The sequence below is a fragment of the Aotus nancymaae genome, unplaced genomic scaffold (assembly GCF_030222135.1).
Source record: "Aotus nancymaae isolate 86718 unplaced genomic scaffold, 86718_ANA_hifiasm-v0.15.2.pri h1tg000108l, whole genome shotgun sequence".
Taxonomy (NCBI): domain Eukaryota; kingdom Metazoa; phylum Chordata; class Mammalia; order Primates; family Aotidae; genus Aotus; species Aotus nancymaae.
The window spans coordinates 13,636,023-13,659,682 of NW_026988523.1; the positions used below are offsets into that span (position 1 = coordinate 13,636,023).

The 23,660-nt window shown below is 41.9% G+C and overlaps 1 long non-coding RNA gene across 1 annotated transcript in view; it reads left to right on the plus strand.

Annotated features, from left to right (window-relative positions):
* Positions 1-21,154, plus strand: part of LOC105711710 (uncharacterized) — a 74,640-nt gene extending 53,486 nt beyond the window's left edge. Inside the window, exons 2-3 of the long non-coding RNA XR_001106127.2 lie at positions 18,105-18,250; positions 21,077-21,154. This is a non-coding gene — a long non-coding RNA (uncharacterized LOC105711710). The remainder of the gene's footprint in view (positions 1-18,104; positions 18,251-21,076) is intronic.
* Positions 21,155-23,660: the final 2,506 nt, after the last annotated feature.

Here is a 23,660-nt window from a genome sequence, read left to right on the forward strand (position 1 = left end):
CTTTTCCTGTGCAGAAGATCTTTAGTTTATTTTTAAGTTTTGTTTATTTTTATTTTTTGCCATTGCCCAGGCTGGAGTGCAGTGGTATGATCATAAGCTCCCTGCAGACTTGATCTCCCAGGATCAAGAAATCCTCCCACCTTAGCCTTCAGAATAGCTGGGACCATAGGCATGTGCCACTAAACCCAGCTGATTTACTTTTTATTTTTTTATTCTTAGTAGAGACAGGGTTTCACTGTGTTTCCCAGGCTGTTCTCAAACTCTTGAGCTCGAGCAATCCTCCTGCCTCGGCCTCCCAAAGTGCTGGGATTATAGGCATGGTCCACTGCATCCGGCCAGAAGCTCTTTAGTTTAATTAGGTCCTACTTGTATATTTCTGTTTTTGTTGCAATTGCTTTCGGAGACTTCGTTATGAAATCTTTGCCAAGGCCTATGTTACCAATGATGTTTCCTAGGTTCTCTATTAGGGTTTTCATAGTTTTAGGTTTTACATTTAAGTCTTTAATCCATTTGTATATGGTGAAAGGGAGGGATCTAGGTTCAATCTTCTGCATATGGCTAGCCAGTTATCCCAGCCCCATTTAGTGAATAGGGAGTCCTTCCCCATTGCTTGTTATTGTCAACTTTGTGGAAAATCAGATGGTTGTAGACACATCGCTTTATTTCTGGGTTCATTAACCTGTTCCATTAGTCTGTGTATCTGTTTTTGTACCAATGCCATGCTATTTTGGTTACTGTAAACTTGTAGTGTAGTTTGAAGCTGGGTAACGTGATACCTCAGGTAATGTGATGTCTTTGTTCTTTTTGCTTAGGATTACTTTGAATATTTGGGCTCTTTTTTGGTTCCATATGAATTTTAGAATAGTTTCTTATAATTCTGTGAAAAATGACATTGGTAGTTTGATAGAAATAGCACTCAATCTGTAAATTGCTTTGAGCAGTATGGCCATTATAATGATATTGATTCTTCCTGTACATGAGCATAAAATATTTTTTCCATTGGTTCATGTTGTCTGTGATTTTTTTTAGCAGTGTTGTGTAATTCTCATTGTAGTGATCTTTCACCTCCCTGGTTAGCTGTATTACTATTCTTTTTGTGGCTACGATGGGTGTGATTACATTCTTGATTTGGTTCTCAGCTTGGACATTATTGGTGTACAGAAATTATACTGATTTTTGTACATTTTATTTCCTGAAACTTTACTGGAATTGTTTATGAGTTTTAGGACCTTTTGGGCAGAGACTAGGGGGTTTTCTAGGTATAGAATCATATCGTCTGCAAAGAGAGATAGTTTGACTTCCTCTCTTTCTATTTGAATGCCTTTGATTTCTTTCTCTTGCCTGATTGATTGAGTAGGACTTCCAGTACTAAATTGAATAGGAATGGTGAGAGTGGGCATCCTTATCTTGTTCCAGTTCTCAAGGGGAATGCTTCCAGCTTTTGTGCATTCAGTATGATGTTGGGTTTGTCATAGAGGGCGCTTATTATTTTGAAGTATGTTCCTTTGATACCTAGTTTTTTGAACTACTAGTTCATGAAGAGATATTGAATATATATATATATTTTAACATGAAGGGATATCGAATATTATCAAAAGCCTTTTCTGTATCTATTGAGATGTGTTTTTTGTTTTTAGTTCTGTTTATGTGATGAATCACATTTATTGATTTGCCTATGTTGAACCAAACTTAAATCCCAGGAATAAATTCTACTTGATCATGGTAGATTATATTTTTGATGTGCTGCTGGATTCAGTTTGCCAGCATTTTGTTGAGGATTTTTGTGCCTATGTTCATCAGGGATGTTGGCCTGACGTTTTCTTTTTTCACTGTGTCTCTGACAGAATTTGGTATCAGAATGATTCTGGCCTCATAGTATGAGTTAGGGAGGAGTTTCTTTTCTTCAGTTTTTTGGAATAATTTCAGTAGGATTGGTACCAGCTCCTTCATTGTATGTCTGGTAGAATTTGACTGTGAATCTTTCTGGTCCAGGGATTTTTCTGGTTTGTAGGTCTTTTTAATTACTGATTCAATCTTCGAACTTATTATGGTCTATTCAGGACTTCAGTTTCTTCCTGGTTCAATCTTGGAAACTTGTGTGTTTCCAGGAATTTACCCATTTCTTCTAGGTTTTCTAGTTTGTATATATAGAATTATTCACAAGAGTCTCCAATGGTTTTTTGTATTTCTGTGGGGTTAATGGTACGTCACTTTTGTCATTTCTGATTGTGTTTATTTGGATCTTCTCTCTTTTTCTTTATTTTTCTTTATTTATTTATTTTATTTTTGAGATGGAGCCTCACTCTGTCTCCTAGGCTGGAGTGCAATGGCGTGATTTTGGCTCACTGCAATCTCTGCCTCCAAGGTTCAAGTGATTCTCCTTCCTCAGCCTTCCTAGTAGCTGGGATTACAGGCACCCACCATCACACCTGGCTAATTTTTGTATTTTTAGTAGAGTCAGAGGTTTTGCCATGTTGGCCAGGCTGGTCTCCAATGCCTGACCTCTGGTGATCTGCCCACCTTGGCCTCCCAAAGTGCTGGGATTATAGGTGTGAGCCACCATGCCTGGCCCGAGGTAGATTTTAGAGGCAGACACAGAGAAGTAGAAAAATGCTCTTGTCTGGGACCCAGAAGGCCTCTCTTTTTCTTTATGAATATAGCTAGCAGTCTGTAAATCTTGTTTATTCTTTCACAAAACCAACTTTTGGTTTTATTGATCATTTGTATAGATTTTTGCATCTCCGTTTCATTCAGTTCAACTCTGATTTGGTTATTTATTGTCTTCTGCTGGCTTTGGGTTGGTTTGCTCTTGTTTTTCTAGTTTCTCTAGGTATGATGTTAGGTTGTTAATTTGAGATCTTTCTAATTTCTTGATGTAGGCATAAAAACTTTCTTCTTAACACTGCTTCAGATGTGTCCCAGAAAGTCTGGTATGTTATATCTTTGTTTCCATTAGTTTCAAATAATTTTTTGATTTCTGCCTTGTGGTATTTTTTTTTAGTACATTCAACTTTGAATTGATTCATCTTTTTCCCTTAAAATGCTGAGGTATCCCAAAAGAAAAAAAAAATTTCTTGCTCTATCTCCCAGGCTGGAGTGCAGTGATATGATCATGCCTAACTGTACCTCCCACCTCAGCCTCCTGAGTAGCTGGGACTATAGGCATGTACCACCATGCCTGGCTAATTAAAAAAAAATTTTTTTTTTGTAGAGATGGGGTTTTGCTATGTTGCCCAGGCTGGTCTTGAACGCCTGAGCTCAAGTGATCCTTCCACCTCAGCTTCCCAAAATGCTGGTATTACAAATATGAGCAACTAAGCCTGGCTGAAAAGCAGTTTTAAGTCAGCAGGGTCTTAAGCAAATTTAAATAGCATGTTTAAACACCCCTCCTCCTACTGCCCAGAGGCATTTAGGGCTCAATATTAAAACTAAATTTGGCTTTTAAAAAGGTATAAGTAAAAAACTCTACTCATCTGAGCCATATGTATAATTTTTGTATTTCTACATATATCAAATAATAAATATAAAAGATACAAAAGGATTAGTAGGGTAAAGGCAAAATAATACAACACAGTTAAGGTAAATCAAAAAGCGGGTACACTATATGCCGTCAATGCCTTCTCAGTTATGAATTGGACTTCAGTTTTGGCTCTGAACTTCTTTGCAGCTAGATAGGAAGAGAACACAACTAGTCACAGGTGTCATGTATTTATAACGTGAAAGAAAAATAGTTGCTCTGGAGGAGGTTTCTGGACACTGAAGATGGGGAGACTATGCGGTGCTTAGTGATGCAGTAGACAAATAACATCTGTGGGAAACAACATGGTGGGAATTTGTTAATTTTTTCAAGAAATAGTTATAGAATGTACACATTATGCTTATCATGCAGGGGCTGGGGATGTGCAATGGACTGGTGTTTATGTCCCTTCGACAGATTCGTATGTTGACACCTAACCCCCAACTGCAAGGTTTGAGCTGAGACCTCTGGGGACATCTGATAGGGTCTGCCAAGAGGAGAAACTTGAGCTGGTTCTTGTAGGATCAGGAACAACCACAATAACAAAAGCAAACACTTGGTGCTTGTGTATTCGAGGAACTATTCTAAACACTTTACCATCTAATGTGTTGGTTAGCTTATTTTAGTATTCACAACAGCGCTGTGAAGCAGGTAGTACTATTATGGCTCCCATTCTACAGATGAGGAAACTGAGACACAGGGGAGTCAGGCATCGCGCTGTGGATCACCTACCTGGTAAGCAATGGCAAGCAATGGAGCCCCCCTTCCACTCTGCCTTGGGGGAATTGACTTCTACTCATCCTTCCAGTCTTCTCTGGGAGAAGTCTCCTGATTTCCTCGATGAGGCTAAGTTTGCGTGTTGTAACAGCATGCTGTACTTGCCCTGCTTAGAAGTTACCACATTATATGATTACAAATTTATCTATGTACATTATTCATTCAATTTGTTAAATTATTTATAACTTACTATATAATTAATTGTTATATGTTATATTATTTATTACATGTAAATAAAAGTTATTTAATGTCTCTTTCTCCCTGTAGACTGTAATCTCCATTAGGGCAGAAACTATTCATGCATTTTCTCACTATTTGATCCCTGGTGCAAGAGTTTGGCACACGTAAGGCACTCAATAAATATTTTTTAAGTGAATAGAGCCAGGATAGGGCTTGAGCTATATGAAGAATTCTTGGTAGAAACCTAAGGTGGCTGAGAAAGACAGTGGGCATGGGGTTTGGAGATGTGTTAGGACAGTCCTTCTACAGATCACACCATCTATGTGGATTCCTCTTTTTTGTTGTTATTGTTTGCCTTAAAATAAACTCTGACCAGAATTACCCACCCAGTAAGGTGAGCTGTGTGCATTTCTGGGGCAGAGGCAAGAAAAAGCGAAGGAGAAGTGCCACTTGAAGTGCCACTTCTTCTATGATAGCACGCTGAACCAGTACAGCAGTGCAGAATATGCCGGGACACGGTTTTATGTCTTACTTTTCTTTTCCTCCCTGAGTCTCTAAGAGACAGAGGCATAGAGGACCACATGCTGGGAGGCAGCTTGTGTTACATTTTCCTTTGTTCCCTGTTTCCCATTTTTAGAAGGGCCCTCACAACTTAGGGCAGGAGAGGGTGAGGGTGGCTCCCACTGTCTGTCTTGCTGCAGGGTTGGCAGGGATGGGAACCCGTTTTGCTTTAGTCTTTTGACATCATGTCACTCTTCCTCTGTATCCTAAGCTGCTGTCTCCCAGTTTCTATTTCCAGGGGAGGATGGTGGCTGAGTCTATATTTGATGGGATTTTCTGCTTCTCTTTGTCACATTTGACTCAGTGAAGGTGAGTTAATTAGACGCATTAAACAATCTGGAAACTGGCAACTGGAGTTTTGTGGCCTTTGCTACTTCTGTACCCTGAGGCTGCCAGGGATAATGTGGCTGTTTTGAGCTCAGCTCCTCCTACCATTTGCATGATAAGGAACATAGCTTCTCCCAGGAAGAACTGGCTAAGGAAAGAGTTTACTGCATGGTCCCTTACTGTGAATGCCCCCACTAGTTTTCCGAGTCGTTTATTTGCTCATTGAGTAGATGTTTACTGAGTGCCTTCTAGGTGCATAGGTCTATGATAACAAGCACTTAAAAAGAAAATAAAAAGGGGTTATATAAAAATCATGGACAGTTGTTACCAGGGGAGTTGATAAGAAAGGTGGAGTTTTAGTTGAACTTCTAAACATGGATAGGATTTTGATCAGGGGTAGAGTTGGGTGAAGAGGGGGATGCTAGAGTTCTGGAATTCTAAGTGGAGGTGATTGGGTGAGCAAAGGCCAGAATAAAGACATATCTGGGGTCTGGCAAATGAATCAGTGTTACTGTAGCAAAGAGTTCATTTGGTATTTGTGGTGGCAGGGAGATGTGTTTGGAGATGGATGCTGGGGTTAAAGAGTAGGAACGCTTTGAAGGTTATGTGGGGAGCCATCAAAGGTTTTACAGCAGGGATGAAATGGGATAAAACTTAAATTTCAGGAAGCATGTTCTAAAAAATAATGATCTTCTGGAGGATAAATTAAAGGAGGAGAAATGGAAAGCAAGGAGACTAGTTCAATTCAAGTCCGTAATATTAACTAACATTTCAATAATATTTACTGTGTAGCAGGTACTGTTCTATACACTTCACATATGTTACATCGTTTAATCTTCACAATAATCCTCTGATATTGGTACTATTATAATTCCTGTGCTACAGTAAAAAAAAGAATGCATAGTGAGGTTAAATGGCTTGCCCAAGATCATACAGCCAATGAACAAATACAGTGAGTGAGCATTTGTACTCAGGCAGTCTGGCTCCAGCATTCCATACTTTTAATAATACACTACCCATTCTCCTTGTATTTACTGAAACCTAACAATGTGCAGGAGCTGCTAGCAGCATATAAACATAAATAAAGTGCACATAGTTTTGTCCATCACTTAGTTAATGGGCAATTATTTTGGTAATTCAGATGACGATTAAGATTTTAACTATACTGAGGGTAACAGAAATGGATAGAAAGAGAATAATTGACAGAACTTAGTGCTAGACTTGTTGTGGGGTTTGGGACCACTTACAGTTTAGAAGCTTAGACTGATCCTTCCTTCAAGTTACTTATTTGTGATATGGGTGTAATAATAATGACAGAGATCTAGCTTCTGGCCAAGATGAAGGACAGAGGACCGTATTGAACTTCCCAACGGAAATAACCAAGTATCACATGCAGTATATGAGATAAGAGTTTGCAAGATCTTGAACATTAGGCCAAAAAGGACAGTAGTCTTTGAGAGATGGCAAGCACATGAGGTGAACTCTATGATTGTCCTACCTTACTGTCTTGAGAGAGATTCCATGCTGCATTGCAAGGAATAGAAACCCAGGTAGTTTCCAGCAGACTCCCTGAATTGAGGAGACAAAGCTGAGAGCCCAGGGAGACCAAAGAGATTAGAGTTTACAGGACAGAGTGACAGACAGGAGAGATGTGTACAGAGAGAGAACTCTAGAGATTTGTAGAGGATCCCTTTTAAGTATTCAGCTGAATGCTTATAAATGCATGTATGTGAGCAAACTTCCCAACGCTGGGGAAATAACTGCCTGATAGGATTAGAGGTAAAAGTGCCCAGAATTCACACAGGGACATAAATAGTGCCTATTCTCAGTAGGCAAACTGGAAACCTCAAGATTCAAGGACTTTTGGTAGTATACACAGAAAGGTCTTCTTTAGTAGTGGGGAAGAATTATCTCTAGAGCAAATATCAGTCTTGTTCAGCAAAACAAATTTTAAAAGCAAGACACAAAAGGACTGAAGTGTTTCCAAGTGTTTCCACGTCTCAGAACAAGGCTCACAAATATTTATGGGGAAACAATTTCCAGCATCCAATAAAGTAAAATCCACAATGTCTACCATCTAGTCAAAAATTACCAGGCATGCGAAGGAGCAGGAAAATACACCCATAATGAGGAGATAACTCTATCAGAATTGAGGTAAATGTAAGAATTAACAGACAAGGACATTAAAATCGTTACTATAACTGTATTAAATGTGTTCAAAAAGTTAAGTAGAGACATGGGAAATAAACAGAGGCCAAGTCCAGCTTCTAAAAATGAAAACTACAATGTGTGAGATGAAAAATACATTGGATGAGAGGAATGATAGGTTGGACTCTGCAAAAGGAAAGTTTAGTGAACTTAAAGTCATGAGTGTCATGAGGGCTCTACCCTTATGATATAATCTCCTCCTAAAGGCCTCACCTCCTAATAGCAGATTCGTGATTTGGTGTCAACATATGAATTTGAGGGGGACAGAAACATTTAGATCAAAGTACATGATAAAGAGAAAAATCTTAGCAGCCAGAGAAAAAGCACACATTATGGACAGAGGAACAGAGATAAGGATGACAGCAGGTTTCTTTTGGAAACAATACAAATGAGAAGGCAGTGGCAACATCTTTAAAGTGCTAGGAGAATGAAACTCCTATCAATCTAGATTTTATGTCCAGGGAAAATATCTTTCAAAAATGGAAGAAAAATAACTCTTAGTCATACAAAACCTGAAAGAATTCATTACCAGCAGAACCACACTATAAGAAATATTAAAGGAAGTCTGTCAGGCAGACGGAATAAGAAACCAGATAGAATTCTGGGTCTATAAAAAGGAATGATGAACACCACAAATGGTTACTAAGTGGATAAATATATAGGATTTTTTCTTATATAAATCTCTTTTAAAAAATGTACTATTGTAATCCCAGCACTTTGGGAGGCCGAGGCGGGTGGATCACGAGGTCAAGAGATCGAGACCATCCTGGTCAACATGGTGAAACCCCGTCTCTACTAATACAAAAAATTAGCTGGGCACGGTGGCGCGTGCCTGTAATCCCAGCTACTCAGGAGGCTGAGGCAGGAGAATTGCCTGAACCCAGGAGACGGAGGTTGCGGTGAGCCGAGATCGCGCCATTGCACTCCAGCCTGGGTATCAAGAGCGAAACTCCGTCTCAAAAAAAAAAAAAAAAAAAAAAAAAAAAAAAAAAAAATGTACTATTTAAATAAAGCAGTAATAATGTAGTATGTGGTTTATAATATATGTAAAAGTCAAAAGCATAACAGAAATAGAACAAAAGTTGGGAGGGGAGAAATGGAAATGTACTAGCATAAGTTTCTTATATCTGAAGTGATATGCTGTCACTTGAAGGTAGACTGTCATAAGGTAAATATATCTATTTATATATATCATAAGGTAAATATATTTAGCATAAATATATTTAACATATCACTTATTTAAATATAAATATATATTTAAATATATAGTAAATATATATATTTACCTTATGATAAGTATATACCTTAGACTGTCATAAGGTATATATGTATTGTAAATATATATATACACTATATATTTAAATATTTATTTTATATATATACTATAAATCCTAAATCAAACATTAAAATAGCAAAGAGTTATATTCTAAGCTAATAAGCCAATAATGGAAATAAAATAGAACAATACAAAATATTCAGTTTATCCAAAAGAAGGAAGAGAAAGGAAAAACCATATCAATAAATACCACAGTTGAAAGAGATATTGTCAGATTGGATGAAACAAGACCCAACTACATCCTGCCTACAAGAAACATACTGCAAATAATAAAGATACAAACTTTATAGTACTAAATGCCTATTTTGGAAAAGAAGAAACATCTCAAAGTGGTGACTTCAGCTTCCATCTTAAGAAATAAAAGAAAAAAGAGCAAAGTAAACCCAAAGTAAGTACAAGAAAATAATAAAGATTAAAGCTAAAATCAGGTACACAGAAAACAGAAAAGTAGAGAAAAATCAATGAAAACAAGAGCTGGTTCTTTGAGAAAGTCAATAAAATTGATTAACCTGGAGCCAGACTGATCAGGAAAAAACAAATGAGAGAAGGCACAAATTTCCAATACAGGTTGAACACCCCAATCCAAAAGTTCAAAATCTAAAATGCTCCAAAGTCCAAAAAAGTTTGAGCACTGACATGATGCCGAAAGTCATGCTCAAAGGAAATGATCATTAACACATTTTGGATTTAGGGTTTTTTGCATCAGGGATGCTCAACTGGCAGGTATAATGCAAATATTCCAGAATCTTAAAAAAAAATATCTGAAATCCAAAATACTTTTGGTCCTAAGCATTTTAGATAAGGGGTACTTACCTAAGAGAGGTGACATTACTATACATCTTACAGATATTAAAAAGATAATAAAAATATTGTGAACAAGTTTGTGTCAATAATTCAACAACTTAGATCAAGTTGAGAAAGTCCTTGAAAGACACAAGCTGCCAAAACTTACTCGAGAAGAAAAAATAACCTGAATAGCTGCATATTTGTTAAAGAAATAAATTTTTTTTTTGTTAAAAACCTTTCATGATGACAATTCCAGACCCAGATAATTTCATGGTGAATTCTACTAAAGATTTAAATAAATAATACCAATTATACACAAATTCATCTAAAAAATGGAAGAGGAAGGAATACTTCTGGACTCATTTTATGAGGCCAGCATTACACTGATAGCAAAACTGTTCCGGAATATTCAGGAGACTGGAGAGACCAATGGGTGAAACAGGAGGATTGGATTAAGGTGGCCACCGGGTCAGCAGATTAGCATCCCAAGGCTGAGCAAAGGAGAAAGAAAATGGGGTACTTTTTATACATCCAGGATGTCCTAGCAGCTAACAGGTTTACAGAAGCCAGAACAAAGAACAGTTCATTAATTTGTAACATGTCTTTGTGATGTACATTACATTTGAAAAATAGCATTTTGAGAAAGCATTGTACATTGTTTGGGTGTTATCTTGCCCTGTGACCTTGCAGCTGGTCAGCAAGAAAAATAGAAGTCTTGAGATGCCTGGGAACTTTGCTGAGAACGTGGGGAGAATAGATAACGTAGGTTTTACAGGGAGTTAGTTAATTTTAAGCAGACCTGGGGGTTAGGTTTTATATTAAACAGCACACAACACAGCAAAATTTACTTTATTATATAGGAACCACAAATTATAAGGTTTTTTTTTTTATTATTATTGTTATTATTCCCTTCTTCAAAACCAGATAAAAGGTATAATAAGAAAACTGCAAGTCAGTATCCCTCATGGACATAGTTGCAAAAATAGTTTCCTGAAACAAAATTTCATCAAACTGAATTCAAACAAGTGGAAATAAGCACATTAAAATATGCTCAATATTGTTAGTTGTTAGAGAAATGTAAATTAAAACCTTAACAAGGGACTACCACATATCTATTAAGATAGCTAAAGTTAAAAATACCAATGGTATGAAGTGTTATGATGTGGAAGAACTGGAGCTCTGAAACACTAATAATGGGAATATAAAATGGTAGAATTATGTTGGAAAACAGTTTAGCGGTTTTCAAAAAAGTTAAACATACACCTACAAAATGATATAACCATTTTACTCCAAGTCATTTACCGAAAGGTAATGAAAGTATATGTCCATACAGGCCGAGCAGGTGGCTCATGCCTGTAATCCCAGCATTTTGGGAGGTGAGGCGGGTGGATCACGAGGTTAGGATTTGACGACCAGCTTGGCCAACATGGTAAAAGCCCTGTCTCTACTAAAAATACAAAAATTATCCAGGCATCGTGGCAGGCACCTATAATCCCAGCTACTCAGGAGGCTGAGGCAGGAAAATCACTTGAAACCAGAAGGTGGAGGTTGCAATGAGCTGAGATTGCACCACTGTACTCCACTCCAGCCTGGGAAACAAGAGTGAACCTCAATCTCAAAAAAAAAAAAAAGAAAAAGAAAAAGGGAGAAAGTATATGGCCATGTAAAGTCTTATACACAAGTATTCATAGAAGTACTTATAATAGCATAAAACTGGAAATGACCCATGTATCCGTTAACAGATGCATGGATAAACAAATGCATATATCAATACAATGGAATACTGCGGAGCAATAAAAAGGGATGGACTATTGATATGAGCTACAACATGGAATAGATCTCAAAATAAGTATGCTGAGTGAAAGAAGCCAGGCAAAAATGAGTTTGTAATGTATGATTCCACTCATGCAAAATTCCAGGAAATTCATACTAATATATAGTGACAGCAAGCATGTCAATGATTGCTTGGAGAAGATGAGGAAGTGGGGAGGGATAAGGGCAAAATTACTGAAGGGTATATACAAATAAGTTTTTTTGGAAAATGGATATGTTCATTATCTTGATTTTGGTATTATTTCATATTGTACTCAATTCTACTTCAGTAAAGCTGTTAACATCGTAATGAAACTTCAGTGATTAGTGAGATGACACAAGAAAGTTCTTTATATGCTGTACAATACTACAGAATAGTTATTAGTTATATAAAAGGAATTACATATAACTGTGAGGTTGTAAGCTTATGAAACTAGAAGTGTGGCGGTAGGATCAGCAGAAATAAGAAAGGAATAGGAACTGATTTGTAAAAGATTCTGAATTCTATTTTCCCAAATCTATATAGGGAACATATAGGTGAGAACACCCAGGAGCTAGTTGAGAATGCAGAGCTACAGCTGCAGAGAGGTGAACGCTACCACAAAAATGTACATATGAGCATGGAGGTGAGCGCAGAAGCCAGGAGAGCAGATGAGATCTCTGGCCAGAAAGCATGGAACAAGGGAAAAGCAGCCTGGGGACAGCTCCCAGCTGGAGCAGTAACTAGGGAAGGGGCTATTTGGGATAGGGCAATTAGAGGTCATCCAAAATGGTGACCTTTGAGCTGAGCCAGCCATATGCTGAGGAATAGCCATTGCAGAGGCCTTGAGATGAGAAAGGCCTAAACTGTTCTAGGAAGCCAGTGCCTTCCTCTCCCTTACCAACTCTAGCCACGCTGGCCTCTGAAAGAACAAGACGGGCTTTGGCTGGTAGGCTGTGGTGAGTTTAGATTTTATTGTCAGGACAATAGAAAGTTATCAATGGGTTTTTAGGAAGGTCATTCTGGCTGCGGGCAAACAAGTGCTTGTGGAGTGGGCAGGAGTGGAAGCCGAGATGAGCTAAGACGTTCTTTGGGTGGTTCAGGTGGTGCCTCCAGTGACTTGGGCTAGGATAATGGCAGTGGAGAGGAAGAATTTAAGGAAGAAAGAGCAGGAATCTTGATGATGACTAAATCATCTGGGCCTTGAAATTTTAGAACTGGAAGTGAGTTAGGGATAGCCTAATGTTACTCCTTGACCAACCACCTTATTTTCCACTCTGCTCTGTACAAATACCTTCACAAATAGCAATAACAATCTTCTCTCAAACTCGTGTGGTCCTTTAAAGCTTCCCGTGTGCTTTCATAATCAATGTTTCCTTTAAGGGCCATGTCCTCACCCAGCCTCCAGCTCAGCCCATTGCTCAAGTGCTCTGCTCCAGCACATCCGGTCTTATCTTGGTAGTCAGGTGCAGGGAATGGTGGTTCCTGTGTTGTAAAGTGGGACTCATGCGGAAGGGGCGGAGGCTTAGGTGGTGGGAGGAAGCTGGAGAAGCGACTCCTCTCCTGAGACTGACTCTACTCACGCAGCCAGCCATCTTGTCTTAAGGCAAGGCCAGGACAGCCGCCTCCTCTTTTGGGAACCTCCTCCTCACATTCCAGCCTGATCAAATCGGACGGTGTGCACAGTCCATGTTGTGATGTTTCCTCCTCAATGGGCTCTTTCCCTGCTTTCCTCCCCGACCTCATCTCTCATTCCTTTGAACTTCCCCTTTGGTATCTCTTTTCAGGCATTTGTCTCAGCCCAGTGTGTTATACTGATTTCCACCTTTCCTTGAGGTATCGTGTCTTTCACTCCTTTGTTCCCCACAGCCCCTCTTGCATGTAGCTCGTGCACATAGTACAGTCCAGTGAAGGCTGTTGAATTGAATTGAACTCATTCAAGGTCAAGGACATCTTTTGGGCATGGTAGGTGCACAGAAAGAAGGGAGCTAAGATTTCCTGGTGAGTGCTGATTCATGTGTCTCTACATGATGAGGCAAGCGGGGGCAGAAAGGAAGCAGAGGTAGTAAACGGAGCAGCTGGGAGTGCTTAGAATTAAGAAACTATGTGTGTGGCAAATGCCTTTAGAAAACTCCGACTGAGCAATAGCCTGATCACCGTCTTAACTCTTCCTTGTTTGAAATTTAAAACAGTCCATAGGGAGATATTCTCCTTTTAGGATCATCTATCTGATTTTGTTCCAGAACTCAGTTGGGAAATTAGGTTTTTATTTTAGGAATTTGCTAGAATATACTGTGGCAGAAACTGGCCAATGCTCACTAAACCCGTTTCCTCTTCTTCCTGAGCATGCAGCTCAATGAAGGGAGGTACCCGGCCTCCTTTGTCGGGTAGGAGTGTGTGACCAAACTCTGGCTGTGGAGTGTGGGCAACAGGACGCGTGGCATCTCCAGACTTGATCCACAAAACCTCTTCCATCATCATCCAGACCTTTTCTCTTATTCGCCTGCTGGCTACATGCCAGAGACCCGGTGGAAAGCAGCTCTACCCGACAGAACTTCGCATGGTGATGCAACTCGCCATATCTCTGCTGGCCACTTTGGTAATCATGTGCTCACTGAGCACTGGAAATGGAGCGAATGTGACTGAAAAATGGAATTTTTTACTTTATTTAATTTTAATTCATTTAAACTGTGCCATGTGGGTAGGGCTACCACACCGGGCAGCACAGCTTTAGATGCAAGGAGTCTGGCTCCTGAGTGATGGATGGAACAGAATCTCCTGCTTATCTGTACTGCACAGTGAAGTACGTGAGAAATCAGTATGGCGTTAAGACACCAAGATGCAGTATCTATGATGTAAAGTGAGGGCTACCTGCTGATCCACCTCGACTAAAAATTCATGTAATATATGTCTTCAGCTGGGTGCCAATGTGGCTGGACAAGCCCAGTATCTAATATCAAATCCAATTATGCAGCGTCATTCTAAGATGGAAAATCTATTCTTCTTTTTCCTCTCTTGCGTTCCCAATCTTTCTCCACCCTATTTTATTGGGAAAAAAATGGAGCCCCCCAAGCAAGCACTACTTCCTTTTTCCATGTAGGGTAGCAGAGTGAACTCGGGGGTCTGGTTCCCTCCATCATAGCTCACTATGTGGCTCAGTCAAGTCACATTGCTTCTCTGGTTATTGTCTTCCTCATCTTTGAAGTTGTGATTTCTGACTTTGCTTCTTTTTCTAAAATGTTCCTTTCAAATATCTGCTCTCCCTCTGCGCCCTTTGTGCTGCTCCTCCTATCTTGGAAGGGAAGATCCTCATTCCCAGTGTTCCTGATTCAAGCCCCTTCCAGACCCTGCCGTGTTCCATTCTGTCTTCTGTCTTCAACCTTAGAAATCTTTCCTGCTTTCCTGCCTCTTTCCTCTTTACCAACGATTAAGCCCATTCCTGCTATCACTACTGTCTCCCATTCACTCACCTTCACCCTTTCCAGTCTGGATTTTGCCCTGATGTCTCTGCTGAGATGGATTTTAGGAATATCACTGTAATTACCTTCATTTCAGCTTCCAAAGGGTGGGCTCTGGGGACAGGGTGAGTCTCTCCTGTCTGAGCAGAGAAAGACAATCCTGTTGCATGGTTCTTCTCCCTTTATCTATAAATTCTAGACTCTTACCTCCTACACTGCCAGGGTGTCATGAGAATTAAAAGTCTGTAAATTGCCTTGAGTTCCTCAGAGATAGCTAGCAAGTGTAAAGAACGAAAAGCATTTCATATAAAGCTGTTGAAAAACAGGCAGCGAATTGGTTCATGTCTTTCCCATTGGGTTATGATTATGAATGCCTCTGATGCAATATCACATTACAGCAAGACAGGTGATGCCTGTGTTAAGCTGCTAATTGTAATAAAGAGCTTAATTTGCACTTCTATCTATTTTTCACTTCACTGGGTTGGGAAGTGGAGGTGACAGGGATGGGATATTTATAAGCCCATCTTTGAGTGGTGATGGGGAGATGATTATTCTAGCATTGTAAATAGTCAAAGCTAGATGGCTTGCTGCCATGAACTCTCCAGCTACTCTGTTACTTAATTACTATTGTTTTTCCTGTTTCCTAAGGCAGAGACTTTGAATCCATCATTTGTGCATCTACCCCTTCCTTCCTTTTGTTTTTCTTACTTTTATTTCCTTCCCTACTCCATCAAAAGAAAAGGGGCAGGGGAAGTGGTCCAGCGAGCTGCTGAAGGGAGCGGCTTCCTTCCTTTCCTTCCTCTCTCCTCCTCTCCTGTCTTACCCTTCCTCCCTCCCTCCCTCTCTTTCTCCCTTCTTTCCTTCCTTTGCTCCTTTCTTCATCTTTTACCTTCCTTTCTTTCTTCTCTCCCGCCCTCTCTTCCTCCCTTCCTTCATTTATTTTACTGCTATTTCTCACAATTTTGATCATCTGCCATATATATACTGAAGAGAGTGGAGATAAAGTAGTGAATGAGATAAATAAGATTTTTGTTCTCATGTAATTTGCAAACTATGATGGTTGACAACCAATGACACAAGAAATTCTAACAAAGTGTTATTTGTTCATTCATTCTTTCATTCATAAATCATTACGGAGAGCTTACTATGAGCCGGGCAGTGGTCTGGGCACTTCGGATACATCAGTGAACAGCTGATAGTGGGGTTATGATGGTGAAAGTACAGACTTCTCTGAGAATGCAAAGCAAGATACCTCATCTTATTCAAGGGGTCAGGAGGGACCCTAGGGAATGGATGCATTGACGATGAGAAGAAGTTAGCCTGGCAACAGAAGAGGTAGAGGAAATGTTCCAGCTAGCAGCTGAAGGGAGCAACTTGTGGAAAGTCAGGAAGAAGCTCACTCAGTGTGACTGGCGCACATCACATTTAAGGTCAGAATGTCAAAAATGAGTCCTGAGAGCAAGGCAAGTGCTGATTGCCAAGGGCTATCTGAACCACCGTAAGGCGTCTGAGGTTCTTTCTAGGTCATCTGAAGGACACCGAAGGGAGTGAGGAGAATCAGGATCAGAGCTGTCCAATAAAACTTTCTGCAGTGATGGAAACTGGTCTCTCGCCAACACGGCAGCAGCTAGCCATGGAAACTATTTATTGCACACTTGAATTGCGACTAGTGTAACTGAGGAACTGAGTTTTAAATGTTATTTTATTGAAATGTAAATAGCTCCATGTGGCTAGTAGCTAGCATAATGGACAGTGCAAATCAGTATAGTCTGCTCATCATATCCAGAATACAATCAAATTCCTCCTGCACCCCCACGTAGGCCTTTCTGCAACTCTTAAGCTTTCCCCTAACACTGAAGCCTCGTGTACTGATTGAATCTCTTGGTTAATTGGGTAACTATGTGTTTTCCCGTTTCTCCTCAATGAGTCTTCACATGCTCTGAGTGGGGACTGCTCCTGGGCTTTTATTTTTGCCCCAGGGCAGGCCACATAGCCTGAGATCATTGAATAACTTTTGTTAGATTGATTGATTCCTGTTTTCCTTCTTGGGCTGATGAGTACAAAGTGCAAGGATGCAGATACCAGTGTTGCAGATGGGCTGCGCGTGGTCTGTGTGCCCCAGCCCTCTGAGAGTGCACAGGGACATCTGTCCACGAGAAGCCAAGCTGTGTGGCCTCTGGAGCCCTTCCAGCGTCTCATTTGCCCAGCCCATGGCTGTTTCCATGCTGTGAATGGGGTGAGGTGGCGGTAGTTCTCGGCTTTCCTGCAGAAAGGCAGGGTGTCACCCCATGGTGCCTGTCACCACCCTGAACACTTAGACTGCTCCTTTGAGTGCTTCACAGTGACAGGGAGCTTGCCTTCCTTTCCTGTATTTTCTCTGGACAGTCAAATTACTTTCCACCAAGGCTTCTAGTTTTAAAATGATTTTTAAAAGGCCTATTTCCGTGCTTGTGTTTTAGGCTCAGCTTGAGGCATAAAAGGAAATGCCCTCATAGTAATTGCTCTGAATGGATTTGAGGGTAATAGATGATCTGCTTCTCCTCCAGCTCCCCTCAGCCACAGGAGTAAGGGTGTGTGAAGCTCTGTCCCTGAGGGAGAGCCTCTCCCCAGCGCCTTCTTTTGTGTGGCAGCAGGAGGCCCGTGACACAGTGGCTAGGGCTAGCTCTAACTGGAAGTGCAGATGGTGTCGCCCCATTTTCAGAGTACACAGAGACTGGAGACGTGGTAATTTTAGTGTTGGAACAGGGATCCTGCCCTGGCAGAGTCTTGGTTCCCACTTGGGGAACGTATTTTCGTAGAATAACAGACTTTCAAATGTAATTTAGTCTGTGCTCGTATTTTCTGTGTCCCTTTCTGGTGGTTGTCACTTGCAGTGCTGTGGACTTCATTACCATATGTGGCTGCCCTCCTGACCTCAGGACCTTCTAACTGTTGCAACACACATCCCTAGGTTGAGCTAAAATCTGCCCTTTGTTGTGTTCACTCCTGGGTCCCAACCTTCCTTCCCCCTGCGGACCCTATAAAGTGAGCCTGATCATCCCTCCTTCACGTGAACACCCACTGGTGTTTGATGATAGCTAAGACTTCCTTCAACGGTTTCTTGGAGGATAAGGTCTCAAGCCCCGTGGTCACCTTGGCCAATAGGTATTCGTTTCTCCCTAGAGAGTGGAGCACCCAGCGGTGGGCGTACAGAGCAGCCGGAGTGCAGCCGTTGCTGGAACATCGTTCTAGATATTCCGCTTCTTTGACACAGCCTAAGAGAACCGTGGGAGACTGCAGAGCTCCAGTTTCAATGCTCCTTATCTGAGGTAACGTTCCAGAAGCTTGCTCTGAACCCTCAGTTGGGCAGTGCCGAGCCATCGCGCCTAGACAAATAGGAAATACAGTCATGTGTTGCTTAATGACAGGGATACATGCTGAGGAAGGCATCGCCGGGTGATTCTGTCATTGTGCAAACATCACAGGTACACAAACGTAAATGATATAGCCTATTACACACTCAGGCTATGTGGTAGAGCCCATTGCTCCTAGGCTACAGAGCTGTATGACAGTAACATGTCATACTGTACTGAATACCATAGGCCCTGTAACACCATGGTAAGTATTTGTGTATCTAATAAACATATGTAAGCATAGAAAAGGCACAATAAAAACATGGTATTATGATCTTATGGGAGCATCGTCGTATATGTTGTCTGACGTTGGTGGAAACGTTGTTTTGTAATACGTGACTGTGCAGGGTTAGGGTTCTGTGAGGCTCTGCTTACAGCACTTTCATCAAATGATCCATCCATAGCTTGTTTTATGTGTTTTTGTTTAGAGACACCTTCTTTAACATTCATTGTTGATTCACTAGCATTGAACTCACAGCCAACAGGCCTGTAACTCATACCTGAACCAAGCTTACTTAACACATATAATTTCTCTGTGAGGCACACTGTGGCTTTCTTGTGCTTAGAAACACGAGACAGCACTGAGTGTCATGTTTGGGGCCGTTTTAACAGCACCGTCACCAACAGAAAGCACAAAAATGCAAACATCATGGCACTAACTGGACCACAAAAGGGACCCTTGTGTACAGCATGAGAGCTAAAACAAGGAGACATCGTGTTACCTGTCTGAATTCAACTGGGAATGAGTGCACTGGGTGACTTTAATTTTTTGCCACCCTGCACATGTCTACAGATGAGCTGTGAGTGTCGGTCTTGGGGTTACAAGTCAATTTTAGTGAGTAGGCTAATTCACAAGTACGGAATCTGTGCTTAATGAGGATGGACTGTACCGTGAGCCTAAGGAAGGAGATAAAAAAGGAGGTTGGTTTTGTGCAGAGAGGTGGAGAACAGTGCAGAAATTCCATGCACGCATGTGTCGCAGGGAGGTCCCGAGAAGTGGCCTGTGTCTGTGTGTGTTTTCCTTTTGGTCCTGTGTCCTCGGATGGACCCTGAGCTCCAGCAGGACAAGCCTCTCGTTTCTATCAGCCATGTCTGGCCCAGTATTTCACCCAGAGTGGCCCTTGCAAATCTTTGTTACTGGGGCTGCTGAGGAGGAGATCAGTGCTGACTGAGGGCAGAAGGAGCTGAGGGAGGGAATGAAATGAAACAAGGGACGTGCATAGGTCCTAAGAGATACTTCAAGCGAAGACACAGAGATTTATGTTAATTTGGAAAATCAATGGAGAGGCAGTGGAAGGAAGTGGAGGAGGAGACTGAAGCGGCTGCAGCCACGGAAAGATGATTTTAGAGGAGGCCGACTGTGCATTGGGATGGGGCTGGTGAGCAGCTTGTTTTCCATTTCCTGGGAAGGACTTTCCTTCTTGAGAGCACGAGGCCTTCTCTGCCATGTGCATGATCACTGCTCTTTGTGACAGCACCCCTGAGCCTAGGCAGGGCTATGATGTCCGCTGTGCAGATGAACAAAGTGGGGGGGGGGCTTAAGCCACCTTCCCAAGATAACAGGATGAGTGACTGTGCCAGGGTTCCCGCTGTTACTAATCTGACCACCTTAGGAGGGGCTTCTGCTGAATTCCGTGATCACCCAGGAGAGGAGAGGAGACACCTTTTTTATTTTTATTTTTTTAATGAGAGGATAGGAAAGTGAAAGAAGTTGGGAGAACTTATAAAAGGAGGGGTGTTGTTTTTTGCTGCTTGGTCATGACAGCTTGATTGAGTTCAACAGACATTTGTTGGGCCTCTGTGTGCCCTTCCTGCCACAAAGGATGGCATCATGGGCTGGGCAGAGAAGGATTCTGGGCATGGAGGTCAGCAACAGCCGCCTGTACGTAGAAGAGTGGGTTTAATCCATGAGTCAGGGAAGCACGTCAAGGACTGGTAGCGAGGGCTCAGAGTGGTTGCTGAAAGCCATATGCTTTTGTGTAGTACGAGGCTTGAGCCTGAAGTCTGTTGCCTAGAGATGATTCTGTTCTGCTAAGCTGCCAGCTCGGTGCTTTTGCCCTGTGGCTCAGCATCCTAGAACCGTAGGTGCTGTGGAGGTCAGAGAGTTGGAGATACAGTGAGCTAGGACACATGGCACTCTAGCAGGGGAAAGTCAAATGGACATGTAACTATATAATGATAGTGTATCTCCAGTATTGTGTGATTACAAAGGAGGGAGAAATTGCTTCCTGTTGGAAGGTTGCCAGGGGCTTCCTGAAGGCGGGGGTGATTGATGTGCTGATTGACAGCCAAACGGCCCCTGCCCTTGCCTTTCCATCTCTGTACTTTCCACCCAGTGACTTAAGCCAAAAATCTAGAGGACTCATCACCAATTCTCTCCTTTTCTTCCTCTTCCTCACATCCGATCTATCACCACACTGCTTAGCTTCTGTCTCCAAAATAGAGCTCAACGCTCTTGATTTTACTCCTTATTCATTGTCACCACTGGAGCCCCGGGCACGTCACCTGTGACTGAGACTACTAAAAGAGCCTCACCTAAGGGTGCTTTAAAATTCTACTCATCTTCCTCTTTTATCAGCAGTTTTTACAGCAGCCAGAGTAATCGTTCAAAAAATAATCCAAGATCCTGCCACTCCCCTGTTCAAAAACCTTTGTAGATTTCAGTATTAGTCAGGATCCAGCTGTGAAACAGCTTTAGGTATTTCAAGCGGGGAATATTAATACAAAGATTTGATTGCATAGGTACAAATAGAGGATGGAAGGCAACCCAGGGCAGGCAGCCCCTACCACCTTTACACTGGAGGCACCCAAGCCCCGGAACCCGGAACCTACTCAACCATGGTGAGTCCTGCCTGGGGGTAGCTGGGACTTCAGAGGGAGGGGCTGTCTGGGGGACGCTGCAGTGGCAAAGGAGACACCGCCACGGCCATCAAGTGCCAGCTAAAGCCAAGAAGGAGATGGAAAATACTTCTCTTTCTTTCTTCTAGTCTTCCCCCGGGGCCTCCCAGTGGCCAAACCTTGCCAGAGCCAGTTCTCAAGAGAGTCTGGGGAATGCTGAAGGATGGAAACAGATGTGACAGGAGTGCCGTGCAGTCAGTTTCAGGCACTGGCTGAGCTATTTATGCAGACTGGGTTTGGCTCCTGGGTGGAATTGAAGGCGGTCAGATTTGTCTGTCAGGAAGTACCATAGCACAGGAATCTGGTCTGCCAGTCCGGATCTCTCTCTCTCTCAATCTCTCTCTCTCTCTCTCTCTCTCTCTCTGTGTGTGTGTGTGTGTGTGTGTGTGTGTGTGTGTGTCCGTCTGTCTGTCTGTCTGTCTGTTTAGTGGAGGGACAGACCTCTCATGGGCCAGGGATTGGGTGAATGAGGAAGAGCCTCTCTTGGCCTCCTGTTGAGCCTGGGAGGACGAGCACAGAATATCCTTAAGAGAGGTCTGTGGCAGATCAGCACAGAAAGTGTAAGGAACAGGCAGTTTGGTACCTCCAGAATATAATCCCAGTATCTTTTAATCTGACACCAAAGCCTTTTAGGATCTCATCCAATCTTATCTTCCATGTTTCTCTAACTGTAATATTTTTCCTGACACTCAACTCAAAACTTACTAATTTCACCCTCCATGCCTTTGCATGTAAGATTTCCTTCATTCAATTCCTATCCATTCTTCAAGAATGGTTCAAACCTTACCTCTTCCAGGAAGCTTTCCTGGTTTCCTCCAGCCCTCAGAGTTCTTGCTTTCCTTCTCAGAACTCCTAAAAGGGTTAAGCTTGCTTTTATTACTTGGTAAGATCATAGTTTTACCAAAGAAGGATAGTTTATCTCTCCAGAAATATTTCAGGCTCTTCCAGGGCTGGGGCAGGGAGTCAGTAAGTCTTTGTATTCACCAGAGATGTCATCACTGTGTGCAGAAACACAGTGCATGCCTGACCAGCATCTGTGGAATGGACATGTGTTCAGTCCTAGAGATCAAGTAGTCGGTGTTTAATAAAACAAAGGAGAAGAAGCTAAGCAGGTAGAAATGTGTGATAAGTAATCTAGGAACCCCACACAAAGGTGCTTTAAAAAGAAGACAGAGCAATACAGTCACTGGAACCAAATTCGAGACTGTGACTCATGGAGGGAAAGGAGGCTGCTCCTAATTAACAGGAAGCTGGAAAAAAAAGACAGTGGCAAGAGAGAGGCTGAGATGGGGAGCAGGCTGAGGAAGCTTAGCATGGAGGTATTGTGTGATGTTGGCAGTTTGAAATGTTATGTTTAGCAATGAGTAATACATAACTGATCTAGTGGAAAATGTAGGGCTGGTTCTTCAGGGAGGTAAGAATGAGATTTGTGAAACGATAAGGAGTTAATTGCGGATATCTGTATTGGAAGGTTTAATGTCAGTTTGCCAATCCAGACATCGCCATGAGAATGAATGGATTTTCTCTGTGGAGTGCTGGAGGCCTCAACAGCTGTGGGTGTTGTTTACACGTTCCATGTGCTTTCATGCTGAAGTGCGCTGACCAGCTAAATGTGCGCTGTGGGGGAAGGCTGCCTGGGTTCAAATCCTGGCTCTACCAATTACCAGTTATGGGATTTTAGGAAAGTTGCTAAACCTCTCCGTGCCTCAGTTTGCCTCATCTGTAAGATGGGGTTAATAATAGTAACCTCCTTACAGTGTTGTCATAAGGATTAAATGAGAAGTAAAGGATTCAAGAGTATTTCGCTTATTGTAAGAGCTGATATGATGTTAGTTATCGTTTACCATTAGTTGTCTTTTATGTTGTCCTCAAGGCTTTGAGGATAGAATTGATGGAAGGGCAGGTGATCTTTTATTATTTTCTGAGATAGGGTCTCACTCTGTCACCCAGGCTGGAGTGCAGTGGCATGATCTCAGCTCACTGCAACCTCCTCCTGCCAGGCTCAAGCGATCCTCTCACCTCGCCTCCTGAGTAACTGGGATCACAGGCACGTGCCACCAGGCCCAGCTTGTAGTTTTGGTAGAGACAGAGTTTTGCCATGTTGCCTAGGCTGGTCTCAAACTCCTGAGCTCAGGTGATCTATCTGCCTCAGCCTCCCAAAGTGCTGGGATTACGGGCATGTGCCACCGTGCCTGGCCAAGAAGGACTGGTGCTCTTTTCTGATGGGGGCAGTGAGAAGGCTTGGGCTAGTGTGTACTCATTTGGACTCAGGGCCTTAAAAACCATTACATTTCAAGTATTTGGAAAAATGTTTGCAACTTTCAACAAGCAGGTACCAAGAACCTCTTCCTGTGTTTGTGTATTTGAAGAGCAGCTGGGTTTATGTTGTGTGACTGTCAGCATTGTGGGAATGAGTGGGACTGAGTGC